This window comes from Apodemus sylvaticus, chromosome 11, assembly GCF_947179515.1.
Source record: "Apodemus sylvaticus chromosome 11, mApoSyl1.1, whole genome shotgun sequence".
Classification (NCBI taxonomy): Eukaryota; Metazoa; Chordata; class Mammalia; order Rodentia; family Muridae; genus Apodemus; species Apodemus sylvaticus.
This window is the reverse complement of record NC_067482.1, coordinates 83,739,256-83,758,730: the sequence shown is the minus strand read 5'-3', so window position 1 is coordinate 83,758,730 and position 19,475 is coordinate 83,739,256. Positions and strand designations below refer to the sequence as shown.

Genomic DNA, 19,475 nt, shown 5'->3' with positions numbered 1-19,475 from the left:
AGAAAGGTTTGCAAATAAATCTCCTTGGGCATTCTACAGAAAAAATAAGCCAAGTCAAAAAATGAAAGAATTTGACAAATACTGAGCAGCTGGAAGAGAACAGAAGTACGACGAAATTCCAGATATTTGGGAGCTCATTCACGAATACTTTAAAATGCATCATTAGCACACAGAAAGCAAAATACAGAAGTAAAAGCCTGATGAAAGGAAATTTAAAAGTGATGAATACGTAATATACGTGTCCACGCTCACGGGCACAGCATGAAAGGAAGACTGGTGTAGTCAACAGCGGTAACATTCATTTAATAAACAAAGAGCCACAGTTTCTGTCTACAGAGGAGAGCCTCTCTGAATGATATCCTACAGGCAAGCAAGGACGAGGCTCTTTGTGGAAGAATTCCTACTGGAGGGGTTCTCAGAGGCAGTCCATCTACCGGGCACATAGTCTGAACTCCGAACTGCTTCTCAAGCAGAATATTCCTACCTGAGGGGAATTAAAGGCCCCTCGATACCAACCTGAACTTCTTAAAAAGAAAGCAAATTATTTTGAGCTGGCTGGTTTGTAGCTGTGACAGATAATTTACTTGGCATATACAGAGTCCTGGGTCCAGTTTCCAGCATGACAAAAGCAAAAAAAAAAAAAAAAAAAAAAAAAAAACCTATTTCTTAAGACTTTGCATTTGGAGGCTGGAGAGACGGCTCCGGGTTCAAGAGCAGTGGCTGCTCTTCCAGTGAAGAGCCTGCTTCAACTCCAGCACCCACATAGTGGCTTGCAGCTGTCTGTAACTCCAGTTCCAGGGGACCCAACACCCTCTTCTGGCCTCTGTGGGTCTTGTACACATACACACACAAGCGCACACACACACACACACACACACACTTACACACCGCATATGCGCACATGCACACACACATACTGTGTACTTACATATATGCAGGCAAACACACACACATTTTTTTAATCTTAAAAAAAAAAAAGACTTTGCATTCCTTTAGCCACCACTTTCCTTCATGTCTCCCACAACAGGGATAAGTTACTCTTGTCACTTCCTGAGGACTCAAGCACGGCCCACTTCGCCCCCACAGTTACCAACAGGAAGACATCCCTGCCCTTCAAGTTAGTGTTATGGAAGGGACTTGCCCAGATGCAACCACACACACACACACACACACACACACACACACACTTTGAGCAGTTTCGGTGTCTTCTCACTATGGCTACAGATCTGCAGAACAGAGCTGCTGCCTCAACTTCCCAAGGCAGACTGTTAGGCCAGTGTAGAGGCAGCTTATCTGAACCTCAAACAGCACCACATTGCTTGGGGTGGGGTTTTTTTCAGAAGGCGTACAGTGAGAGAGGTCTAGCCAGGCCAAAGAGAATCTCCCCAAGTTTATGTAGACAACTAAACTCCAGACCTGGACCCCCAGGCTGCACTTTCCACCATTCAACACTACGTTCTAGGAATTTTCCACAGAGCTAATGGTAAATCAAGGGCTCGTAGGCAAATGTTGTTTGGTCCTGTCACTGGCAGATGGATAGAGACCGACTCATGAGAACCACAAACATCTGGAGGCCCAGGCCCACCAGTCACCATTGTCATAGTGCCCTACCCCACCCCTGAATCCACCTCCCTGGGAAAGAGAGGGTCTGAGTAGGGCTGGGTCCTCAGCCTCAGGCAGGGGAAAGCAAGAAACTGAGACGCAGCCTGAGCCTTTGTCCTGATTGCAGGACACTACAAATCTCTTTCCTGACCTGTAACCTTTGAAGGACCCATTGAAGGCACTGTGTGAATGTGTGAGGAAATTCAGAATGCTTTGAGGGAGGCACTCAAGGGAATTAATGCTTCTCAATTGTTACACACCCCAAGTTTCCTATGAGACACTTGTATTTTGTTTCCTGGGACTTTTTTTTTTTCACACTTTCAGCACACTATATGAGCATGCTGGCTTCTTTCTTTCTTTCTTTCAATTTTTAAATTTTTTTGTGTCAACTTGACACAAACTAGAGCTGTTCTAGAAGATGGGGTTTCATTTGAGGAAATGGCCCTACCAGAATGACCTGTGGGCAAAACTGTGGGGGGTTTTCCTGGGCATTGGCGTGGGAGGCCCCAGCTCACCGTGGGCAGTGCCACTGCTGGGCTGGTGGTCCTGGGTGATGTAAAAAAGCAGGCTGAGCAAGCCACGAGGAGCAAGCCACGAGGAACAAGCCACGAGGAACACGCCACGGGGAACACGCCACGGGGAACACGCCACGGGGAACACGCCACGGGGAACACGCCAGCAAGCAGCATTCCTTTACAGCCTCCGCTTCAGTCCAGGTTCCGATATCGTCAACCCCAGTCACAAGCCAGCCCTCTCTGCTCCTGCAGGCGGTCTTATCTAGAGGCCATACTTATTGGAGAGCCCGCGCCCCGTGAAGGCAAAGTCCCCCAAGCCGGGATGACTCTCCCAGGGTAGTGAGAAATGGAGGGCTCCCTTTCTCAGCGGGAGCTTACCTGTCTCTGTCTGATCTAATCTGGAGTATCCCTGAGCACAGGCCTGCCTCGGCTCTCTGCAAGCGCTGCACACCTCAGCACGCAAGTCTCGCTCTGGCTTTCCCCCACGTGCGATAATTAGGTACTGTATTATGACCAATCAATCGACCCCTCCTGCCTGCATGATAATTAGGTACTAGCTTATGAGCTAAAATTAGCCCTTTCTACCGGAACCCACAAGCACCCTGATATACCCTATCTCTGAAACAATAAAGCACATCGTCTCACTACAGCCGTCTCTGGAAGTCCTCAGAACCCTGCTCACCACTCCTGCTCCCTTTGTCCCCTCAGGCCAACGGCTAACAACCCCAGGAGAAGGGAGACCCACAATCCTCACTGCCCGCTTCTTATCCTCTTTAGATTCCCTGTCCTCACCCGCAGCTTCTTCTATCCTTCCTTTTCTATTCATAAAGGACTGTTTCTCCTTCTCCAAAACTCATTTCCAGAACCAACTTGTAAATACCAGATGCTCTGAATCTTCTTGGCTTGGGATTTCATAGCATTCTTATGGTGTATTGGTGCATACCTGTTACCCCAATACTTGAGGTAATACACAGCAGGTTTCTAATAAAAAACAGCAAAATTTTACTAAGACCCAGAGAAGGAACTGAGCCCTGTTGAGATCTGTGCTGGAGGAATCCCATTCCTCTGAAACAGTAACCAGTGCTGTGAACTGCTGAGCTGTGTCTCTGGGATCATAAATAACACTTTTTTAAAGACATAAACTTGACTCAAACAAAGTAGTGCAAACAGTGAAGTTGCTTTCTGTTTATACAGATTTCATTTTCTTCTTTGAAATTTTGTACCTATATACAATGTTTTTTGACCATATACGCACCCCCACTCCCTACTCCAGCTCTGCATTGAGTACCACCATATCTCCCTCCCAACTTCATACTGTCCTTTTATTTTGACTTATTTAACCCACTGAGTTTTTTTTAAATATTTATTCATTTATTATATGTAAGTACACTGTAGCTGTCTTCAGACGCCAGAAGAGGGTGTCAGATCTCTTTACGGATGGTTGTGAACCACCATGTGGATGCTGGGATTTGAACTCATGACCTTTGGAAGAGCAGTCAGTGCTCTTACCAGCTGAGCCATCTCTCCAGCCCCCCACTGAGTTTTATTAGTGCTGCCCATATGTACTTGAGCTTGGAGTCACCCACTGCCCACTGACGAGCAGTGGCCACACCCCTAAAGAAAAGTGATTCTCCTGCCCGCACCCCCCACCCCAGCAGCCAATAGCTCCTCAGTTCCCATGACCTCAGGAACCCCTCTCCCTTCTTTGCTGGAATTTTTAACTCTCTTGCCCTGAGCCAGTTAGCAAAGCTGTCACAAGTTCATGTGTGTAGCCCTTGTTCAAAGAACAGTGTTTCACTGTACCCTTTCCCATAACCTGCTCATACATTATTTTTGTGCCTTTTCCTGCAATATTCTGAACTTGGGGGTAGAGATGTTACAAATGTCCCATCTATACATATATGGAACTATAGTCCCATAGTCCCCCAGACGTGAATCCTTAGAACTTTGAATGCACCCTGTGGGGTCTCTCTGAGATCTGGCTTCATGCAAAATAAGGATTTTCAGCCTGCCCCTACATTATCTATTATCACAGTGTGTCCTGTTAAAATAAGACAAGTAGCTTCACATAGGTAAGTCTGGGTGGGGGCGGGGAGCTAGAGTGATGGTTTTGTGCTTAAGAGTGCTTGCTGCGACGCGCACCTGTAATCTCAGCACTTGGGAGGCAGAAGCAGGTGGATTTCTAAGTTCGAGGCCAGCCTGGTCTACAGAGTGAGTTCCAGGACAGCCAGGGCTCTACAGAGAAACCCTGTCTCAAAAACAAAAACAAAAACAAAAAACAAAGAGTGCTTGCTGATCTTGCAGAGGACTTGAATTTGGTTCTCAGAAACCACATCACAGTTTACATGATCTGTAACTCCAGTTCCGGGAGTTGGGTACCTTCTTTTGACTTCTGAGGATGCCAGGCACACATGCAGTGCATAGACATAAAAGTGTTCTTTAAAACCTTATCAGTGAGTTCTCTATGCTCTGTGATACTTACCCAGTGGCTCCTGAATCGCTTGACTGAGTGTTAACTATGTAAGTTTGCTTGGTAAATGCTAACTCACTGAATAAAGCAGATTTTTCTAAGTTTTGATTCGTTTCACTATTTAATTGAAAAAAAAAATCCCATCTGCCAAGAGAAAATCCTTCCTAGGAACACAGTGTCCATATAGAAGGTCTGCTAATTCAATGGTGGTAGTTTGAAGGCATCCAACATAACTATCTCTATGAGATAGAGAATGCCAGGGTTTGAATGTCTCAGTAAACTAAAAATCTCTGAAAACTCTTCCCCTTGGAACATTTCATCCCTGCAAAATGTATTAAGTGAACTTAATGTTTCCAATGGCCCAAGCTAGCGCTTTCTGCACCACTTAAGAATTGCACGGAGAGGAAGCATTGTTGGTACACGTCCACTCTCACTCAAGCCTTATGCTCTGAGTGAACAGAAGGAGAGAGAAGAGCTAACAGACAATATAAAGGAAAGATGTGGCCTGGAATCAAGACCTCACTCCTCCTTCCTCAGTGAGGTGTTGTGCCCCTGTGCACACACACAGAGCCACATCTCTCCTGTTATTCATAGGCTCTGCACTGCCCGGTCACAGTCAAGGTGTATGTGAGTGTAGAGGTGATTTCCCACATTCGAGGGTGGGCATATGAATCAGCCAGTGCTTAGGGGTGCATGCATGAGGACAAGTCAGTGTGCAAGCTTGTGTTTTCTCAGCCCTCTTCCCATACTCTGTCTCTGAATTTGCCTCCCATGTTATCTTCCGCAGCCCTCTGTGCATCCGATTAAAATTCCCTACTCCCCTGCCTAAAGTCCTCCAGCTCTCCTTCCTTCCCACAGGCAGCCACAGCCCTGTGAAGATTGTATATCCCCCTCCTGCCCAGCCCCCAACACACCTTGGCCCCTATGAGCTTAACGTCAGCAGAGCCCACACAGCTGATCTTAAATTTGGCACCCTGGCAGGTCCTTCCTCCACTTGGAATTTTTAGGTCTCCAGTGCACCTATAGCTAGTTGTCTTTAGAGAGAATGTACGTACCCCTGTAAAGAATATAAGGAGTGGCCTCACGTACCCTCTTCTGGGTCATACTCCACAGGCAGATAAGTACCTGTCCGAGAATCTGCTTGAACGTGACCCCACGTTGTTGGGTCTACTGCAGGGGTCTAAGACATTGCATTCGAGTTAGGTAGCAAGAGGGATGCCCGGTTTCAACCCCCTCATGCTTCCACTTGAGCTGGCTCCAGATGCATAGCAATAGATCCCTCTCCACAGCTCTTATCCATCCTCCACTACCCTTGTGAGGGGCGTAATGGATGCACAAGAAGGTCTCTTGTTTCCTTTCTTCCGATGTGGCCACGCATTGTCCCCTTTACAATGGCCGCTCTTCAGTTTGCCTTTCCAGCTGAAGACATTGCAGTCACCATCAGGTCCCCTCTAGCTCCCCCTGGGCCTTTGTAGGGCTCCCCTTTGATGTGCTCTCTCATTTGTTTGAGTACCACGCCACCAGATTCTTGCAGCCTTCAACTGAGGGACCAGCTGGGTGGCCTTGCTCTTTTATGCAGAAGTGTTGAGAAAGACCTGTCAAACCCTGGGGATAATTAGCCTTTATTTCTTCTCATTCAGAGAGATTGTCACTCAGCACAGATGTGGCCTGAGGATGGCTGCTTCTCTGACCCCCTGCATTATGGTTACCTGGTGGGTTTGGAATCCAATTTCCATCTTCTGCAGTCCTTGCTTGAAATGGGACCATTGTTGCTTCACAGGACACTATTTTCTTCAAGGAATATAACCATAATCCAGCTGTCAAGTGATATTGTTTAGAAGCTTGAGGATAAGCAAATAATCCTTGGTGGGAGGAGGAGTTAAAATAATAAGATGGGTTTATGGTCCTCCCATGGCCTGAGTAAGTGGTACAGATGTCTCCTTTAGATGTTTATTTGCAGATCTTTGCAGATCCAAACGACTTTGCAAAGATAGGCCGGAGACGCTCTAAGCATATATCACCCAGACACAGCATCAAAAGCAAAAGGAGACGCTGGTCAGCGAGTATGGAGCTGCATCTCGTTAGCATGTCTGAGGCTACGTGGACAGTGCAGCTTTATGGCTGGCTCAGTTCACAGCAGAAGCATCTCTTTCTGTTATCTCTTTGGGCATAGGTCCCCGTCCCCTCACAGCTCTAAAAAACCACAAATTTGTTTCCTAAATATCACAGCAAAAGGGAAAGAAAAGCAATGCTCAGATAGCAAAGGCTTGAAGATGCATCTCACCAACTACACCACGCAGGTGGTAAGTGCACGGAAAGGTCAGAGCGCCGTTGTCCAGAGGGTGTGCAAGTTAGTGAGACACAATACTGCTCGCCTCTCAGCATAGCTACAGTCAACAGAACGATGACCCCAGATGATTGGCAGGTTGCAGAATGAGAAACGGTGCGGCCAGTCTAGGAGTTATCTTAACCACTTCTGTACTTTTAGTTTTGATTCAGTCACTCTGTCACATAACATCTCCAAATGCCAAGCAATTCATTCTTATCATGCTTACCTATAGCCAGTGTGCACCACCGGACTCAAGATAAACTAATGCTCTCCACGGGTGCTGTCATTTGGATGAATCAGGAGCAGGCCTGGGTGATGGACTCATCACTGACATTGTGGGTGGGAACCCTAGAGTCCAAACAGAGCCTCGCCTCGCATCTCACTTGAGAAGCCTTCTGAAGAGGCAGCCGGAGCATCCACTGAATACAGCTTGTGTTTCCAGTACTCTGTGACCAAACCAAATGTTTCATGGTGGTCACTGTTGGTTTCTGCGCTCAAAAGTCCTGTCTGCTCGCTGTGTCTGCTCGCCGCGCGCGGGGATGTGGTGGAACCGTGAGCTGCAATGAGACACGCTAGGCCAAATAGTTCCACGTGGGACTTTATTTAAGATAGGGAAGGGGTAGCAGGCTGGAAGGAAGAAGAGAAAGAGGGAAGGGAAAAAGGAAAAGGGACGGGGAAGAAGCACTGCCCGGTTATATACCGGTAGTGACGTAATTACAGGTAAAGGTAGGCTATGGAATTCTGAGTAAACGGCAGCTGTTGCCTTGGCAACAGACCTATACATTGTCTTGATTGTCACTTTGTATGGCGTCACAAGCTTTGCAGGCCTCGGGTACCTACAGTCACCATATGCCATGTCCCGAGCACTGGCGTGTCTGTCTCTGCTGTACTGATACTCAGAAGCCTCTGTCCTCTTCTGTCCCTATCCACACAGTCCTGTGTCCCCAAGAACACCTTCTCTCTGTCCCAGAGTCTCAAGACTCATTGGACCATCCCACGCACCACTAAATCTTAGCTTCCTTGGAAACCTCCCTGATGCCTGCCATCTCTCCAAGCTCTGGTACACACAAAGTGCCCAATAACCTCTACAGGGTAAGTCCTCGGCAAGCCCGCTGAGAACAGTGCTTGTTTAGCTACATTTTGCAGTTGATGAAAGAGAGCTATGCAGCCTGGATTCCTGACCCACATGGCATGTGGATTTTCATCGTCATACGATAGGCAGAGGGCTGCTGTAGAATAACACCCAAAACACACAATTTTCAAATTCAACCTCTACTCAGTTCTGCCACCTCTACTCATATGTCAAAGTCAGAACTTTCCAGACATTTATGGTGGCCTTTAGCTTAAATGTTGCCAGGAGGAAGTGTCAAACGTAGGCTAAGAATAAAATGAACAGCAAAAATAGAAGCCACTGGCTTGAGGTTCAAAGCCAGCTGAGATTCTCTGCAGGTATATATCTAAGAACAACAAAACAAAGGTTATAGCTGTGAACACAACTCAGTGTCCATCTGAGAACTCCCACGTACAATCTTAGTAAGTACACTGGGGCCCTTATTGTTTTTATGAATTAAAAACATGAACCCAAAACACACAAGGGCCTGGTGGAGAAGAGAAAGAAACTTTGAAAATGCCATTGGCCAAACACGTGGAAGCCAAAGTTTCCAGGGATAGGAAATAAGAAGTGATGTATGTCCTGGTTAGTTACTGTTGACAAGTTGACACAATGTAAAGTCATTTGAGAGAAAGGAACCTCATGGAAGAATTACCTAGGTCAGATAGGACTGTGTCAATATCTACGGGGTGTTTTCTTGATTGTTAATTCATATAGGAGGGCCCAGTCCACTGTGGGCAGCACCGTCCCTAGGCAGGAGGACCTGAGCTCTATAAGGAAAACAACCAAGCATAACCCAATAAGCAAGCCAGTAAACAGCATTCTTGTAGTAGCCAATTAGCTAACCACTTTGCTCCCAGTGGGTCGAGCCCAGGAGTTCTCTGGATTCATGAAAGAAAGACACACGCTTTAGAGTAATTTTGATATGCCGTGTCTTTCCTGATGCTAGCGAGCACTCCCCTCCAGTACTCCTGAATTAACATCTTTTAAAATCTATATTTCATCGCTGCTACCCCAAACACAATTGGGGAAGTGGCCCATGTGGCCACCTTCCCTGATTCTCACATGTTGGTGGGCTTTAGGTCTGCTCTTTCTTCTTCCCTGTCATTGTGATCTCACGTCCTTCCTGTATCTCGGTCCCTAGCCTCAGTAAATCTCAAAGTCCTACCTCAGTCTACCTGCCGGACATTGACTATTGGCTCTTCATTGATCGATCAAAAACCAATTGGGAACAAGGACCTTCAGCATTTGCACACACAGATTCCTGATTTGGGAGGACAGATTAATTCAAAGCATTAGAACCAATCCTCAACATATTCTTCCACAGTTTCTGCCCTGACCTCCCACCATGATGGACTCTAACCTATAAAGAAAAGTAAACTGGAGATTTCCTCCCCAAAATCACTATTGGTCATGGTATTTGTCATAGCAACAGAAAGGAAACTCAAATATCCCTCAATATAAGGGGCCTCAAACTTTCTCTGTGAAGTACGAACTAAATATTTTAAACTTTCTTTTCCCCATATGTTCTCTGCTGAAAATATCCAACTCAGCACTGTAGTGAAAACCAGACTTGACATGCAAGGTGATTAAGTATTGTCTTGAAAGGACATATGAGACAAAAGTGTGTGAGAGCATTTTCTAGATAGACTCACACAATCAGTTCATTGTATGCTTATGACAACTTTATATTTCAGTTAACGGAAATGACCAACACAGAGGCCCAGGAGCAGTTCTAGCCAGCTACAGAGGGGACCCCAAGGTGAGCGTGAGTGAGCCTCTCAAACACAGGAAGTCAGTTGAGTCCTGATGTCTGGCATCATCAAGGGCTCTGTAAGGTACACATGCTTCATATATTCTCCCACACCTATTTCAGAGAATTGAGAGCTAAGTGAACCTAACTCAGTATGTCATTTCTATACAAGGAGAAACCAGCGTCTTTGCCTCTCCAGCAGTCTTATCATTTTATATAAGAGTTAGTACCCCATCCCACCCCTCCACAGTCCCCAGGTTTCTTTTCCAGGGTACAGATACCTTCAGTAGCCCAAGTAGGCATGAGTCTTTGAAGAGCAAAGCAGAAAGCTCTGCAGCCAGTTGTAAAGTCTGCTGTCTGCTGCTTTGGGAGATGACAGGGGGGCAGTGCCCTTACCTGAGAACTGGTTTCTCCTGTGCTTGAGCTGTGAACATACCATTTCCTGCTGCTGCTCTGTGAAGGCTTCCCTGACTCTCCCAAGAGGAGTCATCATTGTGGCTAAATGGTTACATTTTATTCTGCCAAACTCAAATCCTGAACCCCATAATTTCCAAGACCCCATAACTTGACTACCTATAGAGAAGGTCTTTACAGAAGACATTAAGGTAAAGCGAGGTTGATGAGGTGGACCCAGCTGTAGGAGCACTAGTATTTGTACAGGAAGAAGACATCAGGACACCAACAGAGAGGACAACCTGTGAAGACAGAGGAAGAAGATGGTATCCACACTCCTGGAACAGGGAGGGGCTTTCAGAAGAGCCTCCAATACCTTGAGAGAATACTCCTGAGGTTGAAGCACCTGGTGTCTGGACCTTTGTTAGAAGCCCTGGGGAACTAAGACAGTCACTCGCCTTTGTCTACTCTCCTGCATTATTGAAGACTAGAGTTTGAATCTGTTCTTCTTAACACTGTCCCCAAGGCCCTCATTGTATCTCTCCAGCTTCCAGCGCCTCCATTTCCTCATTTCTAAAACTAGGACATGACTTTCCTCAAGTGAGCTCTCACTAGGACAAAGGCAGTGTGAGTCTGTGTTTGAGGCTAAGCCCTCAACCACCATACTGGTTACTTGTTGTGGATTGCCTTGGTGTTGTTTGTATTTTGATGTTAATCCTGCCACCAATGAGGAGCGGATCACACACTGAGGTGATTCCATGTGAGCCTGCTCCCTGATTAACTGAAAATAAAGGCTAGAGCTTGTGATTGGGCAGTGGAAGGAAAAAGTGGAGCTGGAGATTTTAGAGAAGGAGAGAGGGGAAAGAGGATAGAGGACAGAGGAAAAAGAAGATGAGGAAGAAGTGGAAGATGGAGCAGACCTATGTGGCCTGGAGGAGTCACAAGGAGCTAGGGATTTCATAGCTGGACAACAGAGTAGCACAGTGTACATCTGCCCAATCTAGGCATGCCACTTGTAATTATATTAACATAATATGTTCTTTGTACAGGCACATCGGGGTTAGAGATTTACTGATATAAATCCGGCTGGTATAAATATAAGTCTCTAGTGGTTTCCTTTCTTGGTGCTATAGGGAGCTATAGGGAGAATGAGACCAAAGGGATTGTTGGTGTTCTGTAGACTAGCCACAGGAACCAGGGCCAGATGGTTGCTTAGAGCTTGCTGTGGGGGCTGGGCCAGGCTGCTGCTGCTGACACTCAGCTGGATTTAGCATGGATTTATAAAATTACACATTACAGCTACTACTGCTTTTATTCACTACAGCATTGTTTATAAGCATCTGAGATCTCCTGGGAAGAGACAGACCCAGGTGACACTTTCTCTGCAGATAAATGATACTTGGTTGGTGGACACAGCTTCATATAATACATCCTTGTTTTATATATATATAAACTATATATTCACTATATAGTTATTTAATGTATGTGAGTACACTGTATCTGTCTCCACACACATCAGAAGGAGGCGTTGGACCCCACTACAGATGGTTGTGAGCCACCATGTGGTTGCTGGGAATTGAACTCAGGACCTCTGGAAGAGTAGTCAGTGCTCTTTACCACTGAGCCATTTCTCCAGCCCCCATATAATACATTCTTGAGACAGGCTTGTCAGTGTCCTCCTAGTTCCTGGACACTGTAGTGATGCCAACCACACCTAGCACAGAATCCAATAGTCTGCAGGGTGTTGGCAAGCTTCTAGAACACATTTATATGTCGGGTGAAAGGGAGCTTAGCTAGCTGCAGGACTTTAATCCCAACACCTGGGAGGCAGAGGCAGGAAGAGATCTGTGAGTTTGAGGGCAGCCTGGATGACACAGTGAATTCCAGGACAATCAGAGTTATATACGGAGATCCATTGAAAGAAATGGGGTAGGGGAAGGAAGCCCATCCCAGCTAAGTCCTGTGTCTCCTCTCTGTTATTCAGATGGACATCTACAACTTCCCATTACTGTATGTGGTGACACATTCACAAGAGTCCAATCAGACCCTGACTCTCCCACAAACATTACACACACACACACACACACACACACACACACACATACACACATACACACATACATACACACACGCACGCACGCACACGCACACACACGCACCACACCCAGGTCTTATGTATCAGGTCAAAACTTGCTGACTCAGGGCTGGGTCAGTGGTCCTCCCAGCCCTCTACCTTGTGTCTTGGCTCATGGTAGAGCCAAGTGCTCCTGCAAGTGCTCCTCTAGATTCCTTCTTCCTCATGTGAAGGTAATCTCAGTCATCACACCCAAAGAGATAAGCCCTACTCCTGACCCTTCACTATGCTGATTGTCTTGGGCAGTATTTTCTCAGTGTGTGCATTTAGTCCTGTGCTTTTGAGTAGAAGCGTCTGGTCCTTTTTACAAGCTCCTGTTCTCACGGCTCCCAGCATTCTGGTTAGACTGTTATGTATGGTCACCATTTGCCTAGTAAAAAGACCTCAGTAAAAGAAAAGGGGCTGCCCCCTAAAGAAGGGCTCTTGACCTAGGCCATGGGCGAGTAGGTTATTCATGAATAGAAACATCGTAATAACAGAGATGAGGAAGAAGCAGGAAAAAAAACAGAAAGCAGAGTTTCCCATCAGCCCTTGAGAAAGAGAACAGAACCAAAGCTTAAGTTCTGGCATAAGACCTAGAGCCAGGAAGATGCAGGTGAAACAACCACCTCTGCCCCAGGAACGGTAGAGCCTCCCCAAAGTAAAGGACTAGGCTCGGGTTCCAAGCTGGACCCAACAGAAATCAAACACTGATCATTGAGAGCATCTGCATCCCTCTGCCTTTGACAGCAGTGAAGGGCAGCAGTAGGCACGCAGGAGTAGCAGCTGTGGCACCTCCCTGGGTCATGGCTCTAGTGGAGGCTGTGAGGACCCCAGGGCCTTAGCTCCATATGTGCTACAACTCTTAGGTAGGCCTAGGAAGTTGCGATGCTCAGTCCGTTGCAGGCTGTCATTGCAGCTTCTGGGCTGAGGTGCTGGAATTTCTTCAGTCCTCAGCAGCTGTCAGTAGGTGCTGTGACTCCCTATAGGCAGGGTTCTAGCTTGCTATATCTACTGTCATGGCGGCCCCTACACAGGAGATAGCTGTTCTCGATCCTTTGGCTGCCACCATGGTTCCTGTAGCTGCCAGCCACCAGTCCTCTTGCAGTCCTGCCTCTTCTGTAGCTGTCAGCCCAGCTGGACTTGCTGGATTTTGCAGCTCAGCCTTCTGAGCTTTTGGCTCCTCCTCTGCTGCTTGTCAAGCCAGGATGACAGTTCTCACAGCTCTGCTCTGGTTCCTCGTCCAGGCTGTGTGCTGTGTGGTTCCCACAGCTCTGCTTCTTGTCAGGGCCGTGTGGTTCTCATAGCTCCACTTCCACAGGTCAAAGCAGCCAGCAAACCCACTTCTGAACTCCGGTCTACAAGCCTCTCCCACTGCTTTGCTTCCTCTGCAGCTACCACAGAGCAGCTGTCCACTCTTTACTGCTTCTGAAGCTGACTGGGCCTAGAGAGACCTGCTAACTGCTACTGCTGTCCTTGTGTCTCCACTGTCACAGCCATCACTGCCATATTGACTTTAGTCCTCTGCTTCTTAGTTACCAGCTCAGCCCACTCTAACAAAAGAAAAGAAGAGAAGACTTCTGGTGGCCCAAGGTTGCCACATCAGGGTAAATGGTGCATGCATGATGTCTGCCTGCGAACTCTCCGACTGAGCCCAATAGCCTGGTTATACAGCGGGAGGAGGAGGAGGAGGAGGAGGAGGAGGAGGAGGAGGAGGAAGAGGAGGAGGAAAAGGAGAAGGAGGAGGAGGAGGAGGACCAATAGCAACAGACCTTGCATGCAAATGAAGATTTGTGTTTGCACCACTCACAGCTTTGTCTTTTGTTGCATCATTCTTAGCAGTCCTTCTGCTTGGCCCCCAGGGAACATGATCTCAAAAAAAAAAAAAACAGAACAAAACAAAACAAAAAGCAAACAAACCCCTACTAACTTACGTTCATGATTTAAGTACCAGGGTGGCAGGCTGACAAATGGTTCTTATTTCCTGTGATATATGAATTGCTAAGGGCAGAGCTCTACAGAGTTTTTTTTCAGCCCCTGCCCCACCCCCACCCCAAGAATAACTTGATAGCTGTCCTGAAAGTTTAGATAAGAGAAAAAGGTCACCCAGGATCCATCTACCACATGCCACCAAGGAAATAAACTTAACCTCTCCTCCCTGGCTTTCTCCAAGGCCAGCACATTATTCTTCTGCAGTCAATACAATTTGTCCTCCCCGTATTTTTCTCCATGGCAGGTCTCAGGCAGTGGCTATTTTTACTTAAGGCATATCCTTTCATTAGGCGGAATTTCCATATTTATTTATTTCCCTTGGTGCTGGTGATAGAACATGCATTTCTGGAGTTTTATTGCTATATGGTTGCCCTGAGAACACAACTGCTAGCTGGGTCCCCGGGGTGCTCACTGCCACATCCCCAGGGGCTGTGATGTTTGCATCAACCTTCATATAGGTTTCCCTGTCGTCGGGGCAATTGCTGTTTACACTGTATCGAGAAGCAGACATTGCTGGACTCTACCATGGCCGTCTCCAGGCAACAAACAGCTAGACCAGGCCACACAACCCACCCAGACCCAGCCCTGGGTGTAAATAGTAACTTTTGCCCAAATTAAAAGCTTGCTTGCTTGCTTGCGGCTTCTGTCTTCTCCAGGAGGTGCCAAGTGAGAGGCTGGCGGCTGACTGGCTGACAGATCCCTCGCATCAACTAAGGAAGGGGGAGATAGTTTTGATAGAGAAATATACCCTTCGGGGCTCACATGGGATGTCCCAGAGGAAGATGGTGGCGCATACTTGTTCATAGCTGCCTTGAAATATTAATGACTATAGGAGTTTATTTTTTATTATTTGTTTAGTTTGTTTATTGAGGCAAGGTCTCTCTTTTTAGACCTGACTGTCCTGGAGCTAGATATAGAGATCAGGCTGGCCTAGAACTCATAGAAATCCTCCAGCTTCCTAAGTGTTGGGATCAAAGGCATGCGCCACCACCTCCTACTTGGATTAACATTTTAAGAGAGTCTATTTTGATTTGCTCCAGCTGGCCTTGAATTCATGATGATCCCTCTCTGGCCTCTGCCCCCCAGGCTGCCATAATCCACATCACTCTTGCATATCAAGTGATTTACTGACTGAACTATCTTCCCATGCACCAACACTGCAGTTTTAAGTTCTAAAACTCTGATTTGTAATGTTCTTTTGAGCACTTCCATGATGCTCCTCCCATACTCACTCCCTGGACTACAGGAGATGTCCCCACTTTTAAGTCATTCAAGCCAGTATGATGGCTGTGTGTAGAGTTAATTAGGAGGATCCCACCTTGGATGAAGTCCTCCATGAATATCAGCACACATGATGATCCCTGCTTCCCTTTCCTGATGTCCATACCCCAGACTTTCCTAGAATTCCTCAGGTCTCCCAGGGGTGGCAGGATTCCCCAGGAAGGCATTGTGTCTTAAAGGAACAGAGCACCATTGAAGTCAGCAGCAGGAACTCCACGGATGACCGGGTTGCAGAGGTTCAAGAAGACGGTGAATACAGTGGGGATACAGCAGATAGTGGAAACCATGGGGAGGCATCCGAGAGAGGCTTGGAGAGGACACGATGGGGGCTGGGGAGACACCACCATGGGGAAGGGCAATAGTCTGGAGAAGCTAATTGCTGCAACACTTCTGGCCCAAGCCTCCAACGGCACAGGGTGGCTGCCCATGGATGTGGGAAGGGGCCTTGTGAAGTTGACTTGCCTTGCTGCTGTTCCCAAACCTTGCAGCTATTACCTATACCTGGGATTAGGAACCGAAGGCCAAGGCCACACCAGAGATGTGAGCCACAAGCCCCATCAGCAGATTTATAAGAAAACTGACACACCCGAGATGAGAGAGTATACTGTCCCCAGACACATTCAGCAGACCCCTCCTTCAAGCCAAGGCCCGTGTGTGGCATAGGACGTAGGAAAAATTTCCCTCTGAGGTTGCTAAGACCCTGCAGGTAGGGGAGGAACAGAAACTAGAAACCACTGGACCAGATTAAGTGTATCCTCTTCTACTGAGACCAGACAAGGCAGCCCTGTTGGGGACCGGATTCCACAGCCAAGTGACTTGATGTGCCAGGGTAGAGAAATACCCAGGGGAGCCCTACCCTCTCAGAGGAGAAGGGGGTGGGAGAGGAATGGAAGGAGGGTCTCAGTGAGGGCGGGACTGAGTGGGGGCAGCTCGTGTGTGTGTGTGTGTGTGTGTGTGTGTGTGTGTGAGAGAGAGAGAGAGAGAGAGAGAGAGAGAAATTGAGAAAGAGAGAAAGAAAGAAAAGAAAGAGGGAGGGAAGGAAAGCAGGAAGGAAGGAAGGAAGGAAGGAAGGAAGGAAGGAAGGAAGGAAGGAAGGAAGGAAGGAAGGAAGGAAGGAAAGTACTAAGTATTGAATCAGCAGGAAATGAATGTCTCAATCACAACCAGTGCCTAACTAGTACTTATCCTGCCCAAATGTTAAATACTGTTAACATATCATCTTCATTTACTATCACACCATGCCTGCCTGAAGCAAACCCAACATTAAAATTATTTCACAAATAAAGAGTATCAGGTCCATAAAACATGCCAAGAAAGTGAGTAGCCAAGTCAGATACAGACCCAGCTCATCCACACCTTGTTCACACCCCTCACCACCAGCTATATACTGTTTTAATGCATGGTTTTGTAGCCAGTGTAAAATGCATCTCACTGGTGCAGCCGGCACATCCACCAGCCTGATTCTCCCTGGTCACCTATATCAAGGAGAGGGAATAGTGTCTAAGAAACAGAGATTATAGGAGCACCAGTCCAGTTAGAAGGCCATGGTGTAATGGCGAGACACTTGAACATTTAACACCATAATGGTCTGAGGAGAGTGTGAGAAAAAGGTCAAGATGGGCATGCTTATATACACCTGTGTCTTAATGAAGGTTAACCTGACATGTAACACATCACTTTTTAGTTAGGACTTTTCCTTTCTCTTTTATCCCTAAGATAGCACATTAATATTAATATCACAATATAAAACATAAATAACTTAAAAGTCCCACCAGGCTTAAAAATTTGAACACATTAAAACTTCAGTCTCAGTCTCTCTAAAATCACAAAATCACTTTTAAACATTCAAGTCATTTAGCTGTGGGCTCCTGTAAAGATGAAAAATTAAATTAAATTAACTTCTCATTTCAAGAGGGAAGAACCAGGGAACAGTAACAATCTGAACCAAGAAGAACCAAACTCTAAAGGTACAAATAACAACGTCTAACAGTCTGGGATTCACTCACATTCTTCTGGGATCCTCCAAGGCTCTTGGGTCACATCACTTTCGGACACACACTGGTTGGATTCTAGGCTCTGGCCGGGTCCACTCCAAGGCTGTTGCTGTTCTTGGAGGTCATCCCATGGAACCGGCAACTCCAAATGCTGGGCACTTCTGCTGCTTGCTGCTTTCACCAATAGCCTCTCAGGGGCTCTCCCCATGCTGCCAAGGCACAATTGCTTTGCGTGACCCCTTCAGTCCTGGGCCTTCAGTTGCTATTGAGGCCACACCTTCATCACTGGCCTTTCACACTGCCGAGTCTCAGCTGCCTCCATGACCCTTTTATGCCTTCAAAACTAGGATCACCTGGGTGCCTCTTGCATTACCAAGTTCAGCTGCCAGAGCAAGGTACAACCTTGGCCTCCTCTGTAACACAGCTTCTGTAAGCTAACTCTCAGGAAAAAAACTTTCTGGAAGATTTCACTGCGATGATGCTTGTCTCAATCCCAGCTGATGCTTCAGCCGCTGTTGACCAGCATCCATTGCCCCAGCCAAACACCGGCTTTGGTCTCTTCTTAATCACAGCCAATTAATTCTTCAGTCCCAGCTGGCCAGAGCCACAGATTCTTCATGTAAAAGGCCTGATAGAGTCTCGGCTTCCCTATGAAACTTCACAAGCCAGGCCTCCATCTTCTGCACTGCCCTCACCAGTCTTATCTTCCAAGCTTCTAAAGAACAGCTCACTGTGCCTCCCCAAAACAATAAGGTCAGGCTGTCCCAGCAATACCCCATTCCTGTCACCAATGGGCTAGTTAGAGTTACTGTTTAGATGGTGAAAGACCATGACCAAAGAAACTTGGGGAGGAAATGGCTTATTCAGCTTGTGCTTCCACATTACAGTTCATCATCAGAGGGTGTCCGGGCAAGAACGCAGCATGCAGAAGCTATGCTCGTTCAGTTTGCTCTCCCATAAAACCCAGGACCACCAGCCTAGGGATGGCGCCACCCATAATGGGCTGGGCCCTTGTCCATCAATCACTAGTTAAGAAAATGCCTTACAGGTTTACCTATAGATGATCTTATAGAGTCATTTTCTCAATTGAAGCTCCTTTCCCTCTACTACTCCAGCTTGTGTTAAGTTGAAGTAAAACTAGTTAGTAAAACCTGTAATCCCATTGCGAAAGAGGATGAGACAGAAGGATCACAAAACTGAGTCCTGCCTGACTTACAGACTGGGTCCATGTAAGGCCAGCCTGAGCTACTTAGCTACAGACTGAGACTCTGTTTTAAAACCAGGAAACCCAAGCAGTGGTGGCACACGCCTTTAATCCCAGAACTCAGGAGGCAGGCAGATCTATGTGCATTCAGGGCTAGTATAGCCTACAGAGTTCCAAGATAGCCAGGGCTACACAGGGAAATCCTGTCTCAACACCACCACCACCACCTCCACCCAAAAAAACCAGGAAACAGAGGCTGGGGAGATGGAACATAGCTAAAAGCACTTGGCACATGAGCCTGAGGAGCAGAGTTCAGATCCCAGCATGCGGATGAGTATAGCAGCCCACGTGTAATTCCAGAGCTCAGTAGGTAGAAACGGGAGACATGAGGGAATCCCTAAACTAGCCAAATCAGTGAGCTCTGGCTCCCACGAGAGCCCATGACTCAATCTGCCAGGCAGAGAAATGGACGAAGACATTTAACATCAGCCTCTGCCACTACCACAGTGCGCACAAGTACATATGCACCTACACACATACATGGATATGCATACATAGACAAATGCATGCCCGCAACATGCACACACACACACACACAGACACGTGGGCACAGAGGATAGGAGGGGAGCCAGGACAGGATCAAAGCCTCCTAAGTTTGCTTGGCTGCCACACAGGAAAATCTGGAAACAGAGCGTGTGATGATCCAAGTACAGTCCTG

At 47.0% G+C, this 19,475-nt stretch overlaps 1 long non-coding RNA gene across 4 annotated transcripts in view; it reads right to left on the bottom strand.

Annotated features, from left to right (window-relative positions):
• LOC127696598 (uncharacterized) overlaps positions 1-19,475 on the bottom strand; it is a 39,022-nt gene that overhangs the window by 10,490 nt on the left and 9,057 nt on the right. The window contains exon 1 of one of the 4 annotated variants that reach the window (XR_007980268.1): positions 17,566-17,758. The exons of the other annotated variants lie outside the window; for them this stretch is intronic. This is a non-coding gene — a long non-coding RNA (uncharacterized LOC127696598). Of the gene's footprint in view, positions 1-17,565; positions 17,759-19,475 lie in introns of those variants that run through there. 4 annotated transcript variants of the gene reach the window in all.